The 15953-nt window shown below is 42.1% G+C and overlaps 1 pseudogene; it reads left to right on the forward strand.

Moving 5' to 3' along the window:
- The first annotated feature begins 10486 nt into the window (after positions 1-10486).
- The window catches only part of LOC123133703 (xanthine dehydrogenase-like), a 52843-nt pseudogene continuing 47376 nt past the window's right edge, over positions 10487-15953 (forward strand).

Here is a 15953-nt window from a genome sequence, read left to right on the forward strand (position 1 = left end):
TTTTGTCCTGATTTTTTGTCAAAGACGTAGGAGCCCACCACATCTATGATGATACTGGGTTTTGTCACAATTATCATCATAGAAACATAAGTATGACAGAAAAAAATTCGTTCGGCCCAAAATGTCACGGATGTGTCTTTTTTTTGTAGTGATGGTAGTAGGCTCGGTTTGAAGGAGAAGACAGGTAACACAAGAAAGAAGCATGCACCCATCTTGTTCTATCTTCATTTTATGTACTCTTTGGTGGGCCCCAGCAACTGACCTATAAGTTGGAGAAAATCACTAGCGATCCAACCATCCAAGTTTTTCACCTTTTTTCTTCGAATTGATAAGCTAATAGCAATGGTGATATACACATTGTCTTAATGTTAAAGAGAAAGGGGATGGCTAACCAATTAAAGAATACTAAAGGTATATTAGGGAGAATTGTGCTTCTAGAAAGAAAATGTAATCTAGGGGGTGGGTGGGTGTAGTTAACACCTTCTTTGGACCGATGACTTGGGCCTAGAATAAACTAATTGCAGTTAGATTCTCTAAGTCTGAGAGTTTGGCTAAAATCGAAATCATAAATTATCCAATTCCCGTGACCATGAGTTAGAATATGACAAAGTAGTTCTTCATGGGTCCCATAGGCTTATGGAACCTACATGAATCTATGGAGTCACCAAAGTGTACAAAGTTGCTTCTCTATGCCTCAAGTCATCTTTGAAATTTGCAGTTCATTTCATGAAAAAATTATAGTGTGATTAGGAGATAAAAAATTGAATACCTAAGTTTTATGAAGGGCATTTGGAAAAGTATGTGAGAACCACTAGCACGAATTGATTCGGTTATAAGCTTAAAGTTACTCCTTTGCATGTAGACAATGCCCATAAAATTTCAAATATTGTTGTGGGAATTCATTTTCCAAACACGAGGTTGAAGATTTAAATATAAAAGTTTTTCAATGTCCAATTGTATAATTAAGTATGTGGGACACACTTGCATGAATTGTCCTGCCATTAAGTCAAAGTTGCCTCTCAACACATCAATAATGGTTGGTAAATTTTGAATAATTTCATAGAAATTTTACAATGTGAAAAATTGAGGTGGAAAATTTAAATACCAAAGTTTTGCGAAAGCCATCTGTATTAATCCATGGGACCCAGAAGCATATCTTTACTTCCTCTAGGTTACTTTGCTCTATCGAATATTACGTTTTCTCAAGAGTTGATTTTTTTTCCAATTTTGAAAGGAAGAGATATAGTTGTAGCCACTTCTGAAGAAAGGGCCTAAACAAATTTATTCCAAAAAAATTGGACTGTCTCCACTTCTTAAGCAAGTTCAGTGGCACGAACTGAACCACCAATAAGCTCAAAATTTCCCACATAATTATTTGAAAATTCAGTGTGAACATGGTATTAAGAATTTAAATATTGATGTTTTATGAAAGCCTACATAGTATATAGTTGTATATTCCCATTTGCTAGATAATCTCAAAGTAGATTTTCCATACTTGAACAATGTGGGTCAAATTTCCATTAATTCTGACTTTTTTTGTAAACACGAGGTTCAAAATCTAAACACTGAAATTTTGTAGAATGAATAAGTTTCATTTCCATGTGACATCCAAACATAAATATTGGGATTTGAATATTTAGAATCAATTTTAAATTCTAGCAGAATTGTGTTTCGAATTCAATTTAATGAACTGAATTCAGTTCTTGGAAAGACAACCGATGTGTTAAAGAAATCAAAGATAAATAAGTGCAATTGCTTCGTCTCTGCAGTGTCCCGTTGCACATTGATAGATGGGTGATCTACAAGCCTAAAACTAAAACTAAACTATTGTAACTAAATCGTACCACCACACGCCATAGGGAAGGCAACACCTACATACAACTTCTAAACAATGATGGTCGTATATATATTGCCAATGACCCCCAAGCATAAGTGCACCTATGGACCTGCCAAAGTGCACAAAGTCGCTTCTCTATGACAATCATCTTTGAAAGTTTAAGATAATTATGTGAAATTTTTATGTGGGGCCTCGTAGCACAAATTGATCTGCTGATAAGTTCAAGCTTGCTCCTTTGCATGTGGACTATGCTCATAAATTTCAAATGATTTATTTGAAATTTTATTGTGTTAACCCGAGATTGAAAATTTAAATACCTAAGGTCTACTTATGTGGGATTCATGTGCGTGAATTGTATGCAAGCCCAAAGTTTCATCTTCTACATGTGGGCGATGCCTATTAAAATTTTGTTACTTACGCAGAAATGTTACAATGTGAATGCGAGGTAGAAAACTTAAATAACATAGTTTTGTGAAAGCCATCTATATAAGTATATGGGATCCTCTTGCACGAATTGATCCACCAATAATCTCAAAGTTGCTTTTCAACATGTAGAGAGCGCCCGTATCAAATAATCTAATGAAATCTTAGAGTGTGAACACGGCTACGAAAGCCTGTAAGTGGCATATTTGAATGTCTCGGTTGCTCGATAAGCTCAAAGTAGCTTGTCCGTACTTTAACAAGCTGGTCCAATTTCAGTCGATTCTGAGCTAAATTTTATTATATTGTAAGCACAAGGTTCAAATTCTAAACAAGGAAATTTGGTAGAATACTTTCATTTCCATGTGACATCCAAACATAGATTTTGGGATGTGAATCTTTTAGAATCAATGTAAATACTGCTGGAATTGCATTTTGAATTAGATTGAATGAATAAATTCAACTCTTGGATGATAAATGAAGTATTAAGGTGACCAAGATAAAAAGTGCAATTGCTTCGCCTCTCTAGTCTGCAGCCGGGCGTTGACAGAAAATGGGTGGTTTACAAGCCTACAACTAAACTATTTTAATTGCACCCTACCACCACAGGCCACAGGGAAGGCAACAACTATATACAACTATTTTTACAATGACATTCTTATATATTCTCAATGACTCCCAAGCCTAAACTCATTAACAGAAATGAGCATAACATTTTGGTATAATACTAGAAAAGGAATATGTAGCACGCGCATGGGCATGCAGTGTGGCTAGTAAAGCAAACTTCCTAGTATATCACTCCAATTTATAGTGAGACTTGGCTTTGTGTAATTCAACGTTTCTCTCAATGTAAAGCATCCATGTTTAGAACCCCCCCCCCCCAATGTTTCATGCCTTCAATCTTTCATGTTCATTTTCACATTGTTGTTCTCGTAAATGGGCATAAATGTCAGAGATCGAGATCTTTCACTTATGAAGCACATGCAACGACACTCACTGTTGTCGGAGTTGTGGTGCAGAGACTATAGATCATTCAGCGCACATAAACACTGCTCTTGTGCTTACCAAAATGAGCTAACTATTGCACATAGTTGCATAACAGATAGATGTTGGTGGACTTACATATTTGTGACTCACTGATTAATAGCATATTTCAAATTTGTAAATTTTGGACAGATTGGTGGCTCTCTGATGGCCGCATCGAGGACACCATGCCACACCTCTATGCTATGGTAAAGAAGCGTGGGCGGCGGATCACAGTCAAGCAGGCCCTCACCGCTGGATGGTGGCAAGATATGTCCCGGACATGGGAACGCAGGCCTTGTTCGAGTTCATGGCGCTGGTGGACCTAACCCAACATGTAGAACTACGACCGGACATTGAGGATGCCATTGCCTGGACTTGGGAGAGCTCAGGAACATTTTCTGTGCGATCGGCATATCGCGCCCACTTTGCGGGCCGCATAGAGAGCGCGGGAACAGTGCAGGTATGGAGATGCAGGGCCCCTCCCCCTGCTTGCAAGTTTTTCACGTGGCTCGCGACACGGAATCGATGTTGGACAGCAAATAGACTTCAGCGACGGCAGTTGCCGCACCCGTCGGCATGCCCCTTCTGTGATCAGCTGCCTGAGACTTTGGACCATTTGCTTCTCGGATGTGTTCTAGCAAGGCAGGTATGGAGCAAGGTCATGAACACATGGAGTAGGCCGGACTGGACGCCATCCGCAGATTCAAAGCTTGTCGAATGGTGGACTACTCTCAACCCCCAAAATCAATTCCGGAAGGAGGCGTGGACGGTGATAACCCTGGTGTTATGGATGCTATGGAAGCACCGAAACGACATTGTTTTCAATGGCGCATCGCCATCTGTGGACGACCTGCTTGTTAAGATCGAGTTAGAGGCTCAGGATTGGAGAGCGGCTGGCCTGCTGCGTGAACGTGGCTCAGTCATTTGTATGGTAGATAGGAGGGACGAGAGCGAGTAATCCGCATGTGGATTCTTTAGGGCTCTAGCAGCCGTAGGGTTGTACTAACAACAATGGCCTTTTCTTCTGGCCACTTTTTCTATCTATGATCCTGATGCGTCAACCTTGACGCATCCCTTGAAAAAAATTTGCAAAACAACTTTAAGGAGAAAAGCGCATGATGATCAAATATTAATCCATGACTTAATAGGCTATTGCGTATGTACTTCAGTACATCAAGATGTATTTTCATATTTCTTCTGACGTTTGGAGCATGCATAACTGCAGAAGATGGAAGCAGAATAAACAGTAGTTGCTTGCCTGAAGACAAATTTCAATACTGCCATTGTCTCGATATATATATATTTTTACACGATTCTAAAAAACTTAAAATTCAGACAGTAGTAGACTTGTCTCATATCCACATAGACATTAATAGGGGCTCTATCCATGCAACCCTTGCAATTAATGCACCCACTGCAATTAAAACACAGGCATTCATGTGATCACAGAACTAGGGGCACACAATACACGATATATAGTTGGTCTGTATGATAGTTGTGAGATTCAATATGCAACCAAACCCACAATCAAGGCAAAAAAATTATAGAATTTACATGTTTAAGTCCTCCATGGTATCTATAATTTTCCAAATGAGCATTATGTATCTTAATGGAAGGAGTACCTATTAGTTTGTCAAGTTAATGCATGATTATCTGTGGAGATGAGTTAAGTTACCTCTGAATTCATTAATTAATCAAAAAATACTACTCCCTCCGTAAAGAAATATAAGAGCGTTTAGATCACTAGCTCTTATATTTCTTGACAGAGGGAGTACCTCTGTATTTGAACTGCAAAAATGTCTTATATTTAGTTATAGAGGTAGTAGTATACTATGTTCTTGAGATAATTTCTAATGTCAACTTCATGTTACGCGTGTATCTATTTCTCGCTTTCCTGTACGTGACAAGTTCAGACAATGAAAAATAAAAGAAAAATGTATTTCTCAATTGATTAATGTTTTTTATCAAGGGTTTATTTGTATATACGACCAGGTCATAGTAAGGGAACACCAGAACAACCAGTAGTCTATAAATATTTATTTCCTAAATGGCTGATTTTATTCAAATTACAAGAAGAAAACACCAGGTCTCTGCATTGCCTAGTAGATGATGCACACTACAAGCATAAACAAAGTACGAAAGTTCTACTAAGTACTATAGAAAATTGCATGTAGCAGAATTTTTAAAAGGTGATTGTCATCCTTTGCATTGATAATGAAGTATGTGCAACGGAAAAGAGAGGATATATTTTGTGTGGCATGTGGTCAGTGTGGACATCACGAAATAATAGGATTCATGGAGATTCCTCAACTAATCTAATTCAAGCTTGCAGGTGGATGCATGACACAACATCAGATCTGATGTTGAATGCAAAACCACAAGGAGAAGGAACCAAAACAAAGACCAAGACAAACTGGCAATGTCCACAAGAAGCCTACTATAAAATTAATGTAGATGCAACCTTCAATGCAAAGGATGAGAAAGGAGCTTCAGGGGTAATAGTCAGAGACGCTGATGGCACTGTAGTAGTGGCGAGTAGTAAATGGTATGATTCAATCCCTAATGTTTTAACAGCAGAAGCTTTAGCTTGTAGAGATGGAGCTAAGATGATGAAGATTCTCAATATTCTGCAAGGAACAATGGAGACTGATCCTGAGGATCTTGTGTCCTTTTGGAGATCCAGAAAACATCATAGAGCTAGCATCTTGTTGATTATCAATGAAATATAAGAGCTGGTAGAACGATGTAGTGGTTTTGATATTTATCATGTTAAAGAGGGAGGCAAATATAGCAGCTCACAAAGTTGCCAAATTTGCTTCTGAATCAAATCCGGAGTGTGCTTAGATACACCAGGTGCTAGATAGCATCCTTCTGTGTACTAGAAAAGATTGTAATCATGTTACTAGTTAATGATGAAGCTGTTGTTTGAATCACAAAAAAAAACCACCAACTAAGAAGAGCTTCATATCAGCCACCATTAATAAGTCACGCCTCTAACTGCCACAGGCGTACGAGTAGTAAACAACTCCCAAATCACCAAATGAGTTGCATTTGCCCCGCAAAAAAATGAGTTGAATTTGGAGGATAGCCCAACATTGCAACCAACTGGTACGCATGTGAATAACCTACAAACACTAGTAGAAAACAACCCATTTGTCCCGGCTCCAGTGGACCTTTAGCCTCGGTTCACCTCCATTGTTTCAAACTCTACATCATGGCTCAGGTAATCAGCAGGATTGATACCGGATTAGCAACGATATCGCTAGACACCTTGAGCAGGGGGCACGATTGGTTCACCTGTTCGGTAAGCTGGGGAATTTTTTCCCACTTCTTTGTTGTGCTAACCTTGCATCACTGAAAGTACTTCCCGACCGCTGCACATCTTCATATGTCTTTTTAAGACAGTGGACATAGTTGGAATCCGGCGGAGGCGGCGGTGGTCGCTTCAGGGCATCGATAGTGCACTTTTCTTTCACCAAATCTATCATCTCCTTCGGAGGTGGAGGTTTCTTTGCAAAATGGTCCCTCACTTGGGCAACAGAGATCTCCTCGTTTTCCTTCTCGGTCCTCTCATATGGTAACTTTTCCAAAGGCTTGAGAGATGGACCGTATCTGAATTTCCTCCCGCCTCTCCTTGTACTGCTAGCCGCCGGTGCGGTGGCGTCTCTCTTCCGTCGTTGCTGATGAGGCGGAGAAGGAGGCGGAGTGCTCTAACGTAGTGGAGGAGCCGAAGCGGCGACGTCTGTCTTCCACCGTTGCTGACGAGGCGGAGGAGGAGGCGGACTGCACCGATGCGCCGGAGGAGGCGAAGGAGGAGCGGAGTGCCCTCACACGCTGGACCAGCCGGAGAAGGAGGCGGAGTGCCCTGATCACTCATCGGAGGAGGCGGAGTGCCCTGACTCGCCGGAGGAGGAGGAGGAGGAGGCGGAGGCGTCCAGTTTGGAAGCTTGATGTACTCCTTCCGCCATAGACATGTACTCCTCAGAGCATAAACCAGCTGATTCTCCCCTTCACCTGTAGGGTGGTCAAGCTCGAGCTCCTCAAATCCCTCCATTACTTCATCCACTGTCATAAAAACATAGCCATGTGGAATTGGACGGCAGTGAAAAGTTCCGTCAGGTTGAGGAGGTGCAATAGAGCCGACAACCGCCTTCAAAGTGAGGTTCTGCCATTTCGTCATAAGCTGGCAATGTTGAGCATCCGTGATAGTATCCATGGGGTAGCTAGGAGCCGTGAAGTCGGGCTGAAGGAGCTCCGTGGAAGCCACGCTGCTTCTCCACTGAGATGGCGGGGTAGCTTCTGGGGTAGCTTCGTGCCGTTGAGATGGTTGGTCGGCAGCTCGCTGGCTCTCAAGTTCCTCTAGCTTTAGTAGTTTTGCATTGAGCTTCTGCATTGAGCTTCTGCATTTCGCTCAGCTCCGCTTCCCTCTTTCTCTCCCGGCATTAGTAGTCTTGCATTGAGCTTCTACATTGCATCCATCTTGATCTTGTGATCATCGATGACATCCGCAACATGCTACTCCAATCTCATCTCCACCTCCTCAATTCTTTTCAATTTTTTCTTCAGGTAATTGTTTTCTTCTTCAACTAAATTTAACCTCTCAACAATAGGGTCGGTTGGAATTTTTGGTTCACATACCTCCTAGATAAAAACATCTATGTCACGTGTGTCAGTCTGTACCTTGGTGCTTTCAGTAAACATACTCACTGGAGGTAAACCCGTTGTTATGCCTGCCCCAACTGTGGCCGGGATCTGCCCTTGCTTCAAGAATTCTTGCTGCAGATTTCTGGATACTGGTGGCTGATCCACTCCTGTCTGAATAGGAACTGATGATCCTTGTGGACTGTTTGTTCCCATTTCTGAACACACCTGAGGAACATCACTCGGTGTTGCTGGCTCGACCTTCTGACTGCCTAAGGACATGTTTTGCAAGATCAAGTTGAGTGTCTTCTGAATTTCCGTGTTCATCTCTGTCAACTTCGCTTCTACCCTTGGCATAGTCACCATTTCCGAGCGTAATTGTTGTACTTCTGTTCTCAATCCTTTCATATCCGATAGCTCTTCTCTGAATTCAGCTACTTCCTTTTCCAATCTGTCCACTGTGATCTGAACTTTGGCACGTGTGTCTGCCATCTTCAGCTCAAGAGAAGACCGTTACCCTTGGATTTCTGCACTCACCTCGATCCGGGCTTCACTCCTTTGTCTCCGCCGGACGAATTCACCTTCCCTTGGCGCACGGATCGTCGTCAGGAACAGGAATTTTACCACGCGGAGAAGATCTCCACGCAACCTTCCCGGACTCGTCGATCTGCGCCCGAATATTCGCCGCCGCCTTGTTCGCCTCCAGAATCGTCACCACCGCCTCCGCAAACAGGGAGGGACGGGAGGGATTTTACAGGAGAACCCAACCCCTCGTCCTCCTCTGCTTGATTCGCCGCCCAGCGTCGCCGCTGCCGATGAATTGACTGGCTTCTGATACCTTTGTGAGATGTGGAACACCAACAATTGTCCGATCTATGCGAATTTCATTAAATCAGGATAGTTGGGAGGTACAAATTGTAGATCTGAGGTAAGAGACCCGGACTTAGAGTACGAACTAGGGTTCCTAGCTACTATGAATTGGGGAAATTCGACTTAGCCTGTCCCGTACGCTGCCTCCGCTACATATAGCTGGCCAGCTCAGACAGTAATAGTAAAATAACGGTTACAGTACAGTAAAGTTTAAACTGATAGTAACTAGCGAGGGTCCCTCCGAACCATTGGATCTCCCTGAGCTCCTTCGAGTCATCTCAGCCGTTGCTTGACTGAAACTAGCGTGCTGTTGCTGATCTTCAGAACTGTCTTGGTTTCGGTCCTGACAGTACCAGTAGAAAAACTTGCTGGTGTATGCTTGTTGTAGTTGTAGAGCAACCACATTATGGTGGAGGGACAGTTCATACATCTTTTTTGGGAGGAGTTTGTTCAAAAATAGCAGTACCTTGCGGGTTAATTTAGCTACACTGTAGCACTAGAAAACTTGCTGGGGAATGCTTGTTTTAAAGCAACCGCATTGCTCTATTGCTACACTGTAGCAATAGAATCAGTTTTATTTATATCTTCAGACAGCTAATTTGGAAGTGTGCTCTTACTGTAAAAATGAGACTGAACTGACAAACAGAGATACATAGTGGAGGTACAGCCATCCTCCTGCGTCCATGCTTGTACACAGCAAACTGAGCCTTAATGGACACCATGGCATCATTGTAGTTAGTGACCACCTTCTTCTTAGCAAGTCTCACCAGCATCCTCTGTCGTAGGCTGCTGCATTCGTTAGCTTCAAGCCTTCAAGATGCAGTAAAACTTACTAGCAGTTAACACATAGTACCTGAATCATCTACATATGTTGGTTTACTAACTATGCTCTAATTTCTGTCTAGCTACTTATTGTAGATATCGACCTTCGAGGAACAAAACTTGGATGTGGTGAAGGTGGATGTGGGGCCTGCACTGTCATGGTCTCATGCTATGATCAAACTACAAAGAAATCCTAGTGAGGATCATATTCTTTCAACAAGTCATGTCATCCCCACTCTATCTAATTTGAGTTATTGTTGCTGAAAGTTCGAATAAATTGGTGCTCAAAATGCAAATGAGTTATTGTTGAAACACAGCATACTAAGAGGTATCCTCACCCTTTCTATGCAAGAGGTGACTTACCATATTCATTACATCCCATTCCTCCAACCAAACACATAATGGAATCATCCTGTTCCATCCCATCCTCAACCAAACAAAATCTGGAACAGCTCCATTCTTTGTACCAAACAGTTAGCTGGAACCATTCCATTCCATTCTGTTATATTGGGGATGGAGTCATTCCAATCCATTTTACTTCGTCCCCCAAGCAATTTGGAAACAGATTCTGCAATACGTTCACCCTTATTTCAGTATGTATTCTTCGACAACTGGCCTTTCTCTAGCCGAAACACAGCATGCAGTTGCAAGCTGTAGCTTGCTTGCATTTCTTAACCTATTGTATGTGTAACTGGTATAATAGTGTGCATTTCTAATGAGCCATTTTTAAGGGGTGAATGCAGATCACATATATTAACTGTTATGCATGTTTTGTGGTTATGGCCTATTTCTTGACTCTGGGCTCCATTTTGACCCAACATAATTACTTTATTTAGGCACTTTGCAATAAACGCATGCTTGGCTCCACTTTATTCTTTGGAAGGAATGCACATAATGACAGTCGAGGGAATTGGTGATCGCCGGCGAGGTTTGCACCCAGTCCAGGTGATGCACTGTTTTTGAGTGACTTGTAGATATCCATGTGGCAGCTACTCTGTTACCAAAATGATTTTAACTAAGGTAAAAGATAGTATTGTTTTTAAATTTATTTCCATACTGGCTGGTGAAATGGTGAATATGGAATCTTTTTTTTCGTAATATGGTGTTCTGTTGGTTATGTTAGAGTTATATATGTAGGCATATAGCCATATAATATCCCAATTATATACGGGATTTTTTTGCGTATTTACCACACCTGTACGTGCATATATATTGGCCTATGACCTCATGAAAATACGAGTTGCATATTTCCTCACAGGTCACAGGTTAATACTTTTTAGCTGTAAAGCCTACCCATGTATATGCAGTAGGTGGGGTGTGGTTTTGCATCAGGTCTAATTCTGACATGTGGCATTAGCCTGTTTAGCTGATAGAGGCACATCAATATCATCTAATGAACTGGCACACCTTTAAATGATTTAACCGTAGATAAAATTTTTCTATAAGGGTAGTAGTACAGAGGTCAACCATGACTGACAAAAATAGCAGAACTTGATGAGCACAACTCAAAGCAACCCAATTGGCATGGTAGGAATATTAAATAGATCAAATGATAGCATTAATTTTGTTCATTATAGGAAAATGCATTTCAACTGTATAATTTATTATTTTGACAGGTTATATTTTGATTATAAAATATTCCATATTATGTAATCAGGTCGAATGTGTCCAAAGATGTGAAGTGGAGTGATGAAAACCCTACCCATTCATTAAGCTTGTTTACTATCTCAGAGTTTATTGCTTAAAATCTATTTTATTGGAAATGTGGACATGAATGAAGCTGTTACATGTCCATTTTGTTTTTATTTTTGACAGCCTAGTATTCTACTGTATGCCAAGAAAAAAAAGTGGAATTCTGAAGGAAAATACATTCATCAGTTCCCTGCATCCATTTCATACCTATTTGCCTTTCTCGTGATGCTCTACGTCCATCACAGGAACGATTAGCCGAGGCACATGGTTCACAATTTGGATTTTGCACCCCTGGTTTTGTGATGTCCATGTATGCGCTGCTGAGATCAAGTAAATATCCCCCTACTAAAGAGCAGATTGAAGACAACCTTGCAGGAAATTTGTGTCGCTGTACTGGCTACAGACCAATAATAGATGCCTTCGGTGTTTTTGCAAAAACAGATGATTCCTTCTACACTGCTTCACTTTCAGAAAATGTTAATGGCCAAGCTATCTGCCCTTCAACTGGGAAGCCATGTTCATGCAGAAATGAGACAGATGTTGATGCTAATGAATCTTCATTATTGTCTTTGGTGAAAACCTACTTACCTAGTTCATATAATGAAATTGATGGAAATGCATACAATGAGAAGGAGCTCATTTTTCCTCCAGAACTTCAGTTGAGAAAAATTATGCCACTTAAATTGAATGGGCTTAATGGGATTCGGTGGTATAGACCTCTTAAACTAGAGCAGCTACTGCAGCTGAAATCATGCTACCCAGATGCTAAACTTATCATTGGTAACTCTGAAGTGGGAGTTGAAACAAAGTTCAAGAATGCTCAATATAAGGTCATGATCTCAATTATGCATGTTCCAGAGCTTCAAACCCTCAAAATGGAAGAAGAAGGCATACGAATCGGTTCTGCAGTTAAACTTGCATGGCTCCAGATGTTCCTAAAAAAAGTTATTGCAGAGCGCGGTTCTCATCAAACTTCGTCTTGCCAGGCAATACTACGACAGTTAAAATGGTTTGCTGGAACACAAATCAGGAATGTTGCTTCTGTTGGTGGTAACATTTGTACTGCTAGTCCAATATCAGACCTAAATCCAGTTTGGATGGCTACAGGTGCAAAATTCCAGATAATTGATGTTAACAATAATGTTAGGACCACGATTGCAAAAGATTTCTTTCTTGGTTACCATAAAGTTGATTTGAAGGATGATGAAATATTGCTCTCTGTTATACTACCATGGACAAGACCATTTGAGTATGTCAAAGAATTTAAACAGGCACATAGAAGGCAGGATGACATTGCTTTGGTGAATGCTGGGATGCGTGTGCATATAACAGAAGCTGAAGGTAGCTGGATAGTTGTAACGCCCTCGATGCGGCTATATCTCCCACGTGTCGAGGCACGACTTAGAGGCATAACCGCATTGAAAGCAATGTCGCAAGTCAGGCAATTATTACAACATCCCATGCAATATATAATAAAAGGGGGAGATAACATAGTTGGCTTACACTCGCCACGTCACATCAGAGTACATAAATAACATCCATCAAACAAATCACTCATGGCCCGACTACGGTGCCAAAATAGAAAAGACCCCCAACATGCGACAAGGCCCTGAATCGATAACCCCAACTAGGCACCACTACTGATCATCCGGAAAAGACACGTAGTATCGCTGAGAGTCCTCGTCGAACTCCCACTTGAGCTCGTAATCGTCAACTGGAGCAGAAACACCTGGACCTGCATCTGGAGTTGTAGTATCTGTGAGCCACAGGGACTCAGCAATCTCGCACCCTCGCGATCAAAACTATTTAAGCTCATAGGAATGGATAAGGCAAATATATGTGGAGCTGCAGCAAGCGACTAGCATATGTGGTGGCTAACTTATACGCAAAAGAGAGCGAGAAGAGAAAGCGAAGCACGAGCGAGAAACTAAGGAACATCCTGCGCAAGCATAACTCCAACACCGTGTCCACTTCCCGGACTCCGCCGAGAAGGGGCCATCACGGTAACACACACGGTTGATTCATTTTAATTAAGTTAAGTTAAAGTTATCTACAACCGGACATTAACAAATTCCCATCTGCCCATAACCGCGGGCACGGCTTTCGAAAGTTCAATCCCTGCAGGGGAGTCCCAACTTAGCCCATGACAAGCTCTCACGGTCAACGAAGGAATAGACCTCCTCCCAAGACGTTCCGATCAGACTCGGTATCTCGGTAACTCAAGACACTTCGACAGGTTAAAACAAGACCAGCAACACCGCCCGAATGTGCCAAAAAATCCCGATAGGAGCTGCACATATCTCTTTCTCAGGGCACACTCAGATTGTCCTAGGTACGGGTAGGCCAACCCAGAGTTGCCCCTAGTGGCCACCGGTAGCTGACAGGTGGACCAACACTCAGAGGAGCACTGGCCCGGGGGGGGGGGGGTAAAATAAAATGACCTTTGAGTCTGCAGAACCCAAGGGAAAGAAAAGGCTAGGTGGCAAATGGTAAAACCAAGGTTGGGCATTGCTGGACAGGCTTTAATCAAGGCGAAATATCAAGGGGTTCCCATTATAACCCAACCGCGTAAGGGACGCAACAATCCGGGAACATAACACCGATATGACGGAAACTAGGGCGGCAAGAGTGGAACAAAACACTAGGCGAGAGGTCGAGCCTTCCACCCTTTACCAAGTATATAGATGCATTAAGATAACATAGCAATATCATGATATCCCAACAAGTAAATAAATGTTCCAACAAGGAACGGCTCCAATCTTCACCTGCAACTAACAACGCTATAAGAAGGGCTGAGCAAAGCGGTAACATAGCCAATCAACGGTTTGCTAGGACAATGGAGGGTTAGAGGTTCAACATGGCAATTGGGAGGCTGACAAGCAAAAGGTAGGCATCGTAGCAGTGGCAAAGCAAAAGAGCGAGCAAACTAGCATAGCAAAGATAGTAGTGATTTCGAGGGTATGATCATCTTGCCTGCACAGTTGTCAGAGTTGACTGGATCCTCACAAGCAAACTCAACGGGCTCCTCGGTAGCGAACTCGTCTCCCGGCTCTACCCAACAAGACAAACAAGCAACAAGGATACAATCAACCACGGGCAAGACCAAGCAATATGATGAAATGACGATATGCTATGCGGGATGCGATGCGGGATGCAAAATGCAAGAAATGACAGGAAATGCATGAACTTGGCCTCAACTTGGAAAACCAAGTGTTCCACTGGATAGAGGGGATGAAATCGCTTGAAAACGATATAAAGATCATTGGAATCGGAGCTACGGTTTAGAAATGGCGAGCGTTTTAAGATACGACACCGGTCTGCGATTTACAGCAAGTAGGCATCTAAATGCAACGAAATGAACATGCTACAGCCACCAAACATGAAAAACAAATACATGGCAGTGATGTACACAAGATGGTTGACAAAACACTAGCACTGAGCCATAGGCAAATTCATCCATTAAGAGGTTCAAACAAGCATGGCTAAAACGCAAATGCAAAACAGATTTCCAGACTTAGTGAAATTAACACTAGTCTGAAATTTCAGATCACGAAGCCCTCTTCGGAGCAGCAAAACAACATGACACAAAACCTGAACATGACAAGTAAGAACATGGCATGGAGCTACTCAACAATCTTAACAAAACACCCAAAGTGACCTGGGGCCAAAAGGGTTCACAAAATACTCTACCGAGCTCACGAACATAGCTCGAACACAATCAGTTTTCAGACTTAGTGAAAACTGAGGCATGCAGAAATTTAACTCACGAAGGCATGTAAACGAGCTCGATGCACTCACTACGGTGCAAGTCATGGCAAGGAAAGCATATGACCAGCAAGAAGGCACAATGTGCTAGCTACACATGGCAAGAACAAAGGCATAGCATGCATGGAACACTAACGGTAGCATCGGCAAAATCGCAAACAAGTTGACGATCTGCCCAGATTAACAACGAAGCAAAAGTTGAGCTCGATTGAGTCAACCTAGAGCACTCCACATATGTAAACAAAGACATGGATGGATAGAGCATATCATAAATATCAAAACTCTCTTACTGATCATCCTCAAAAGAGGCACGGATCACTAGGAAACAAGCTGGACATATAGCATCATGAACTAAAATATCCCAGACTTAGTGAAAATCACTAAGTCCCTGAAATCAGTAATCTCAGGTACCTCTCTTCGCAAGCTTGCACAAGACAACACACACATCCTAAAAATGCATGGGTGGCACCTCTGGAAAGAAGACAAAATGCTTAACAATTTATCCCAAAGGGGCACAGGCATATCATGCACGAATTAAACATAGCAAAAATGACAAAAGTGCATGATGAACTAACGGATCTGCAATTTAACTCACGAAGCCTCCTTCTAACAGAATTTTGGGCAACAAGATGACCTCAAATGCAAATGATGCAATGGAATGAAATGATGTACATGTCGAGGCGAAGATTTTGATATATCATACGCCCAAAACGGAGCTACAGATGCGGAGATACGAGCAGTCAAACATAGCATAAAAAATTAGGGTTACGGGGATGAAAAGTCAACCTAGAGGATTTAGATCTCAGATCCACTGTTCAAGCACTGTAGCAGCCGGGTCGGGGCGCGCCTCCCGAGGCGACGCCGGCGAAGGCGGGGACGG

The sequence above is a fragment of the Triticum aestivum genome, chromosome 6B, assembly GCF_018294505.1.
Source record: "Triticum aestivum cultivar Chinese Spring chromosome 6B, IWGSC CS RefSeq v2.1, whole genome shotgun sequence".
NCBI lineage: Eukaryota > Viridiplantae > Streptophyta > Magnoliopsida > Poales > Poaceae > Triticum > Triticum aestivum.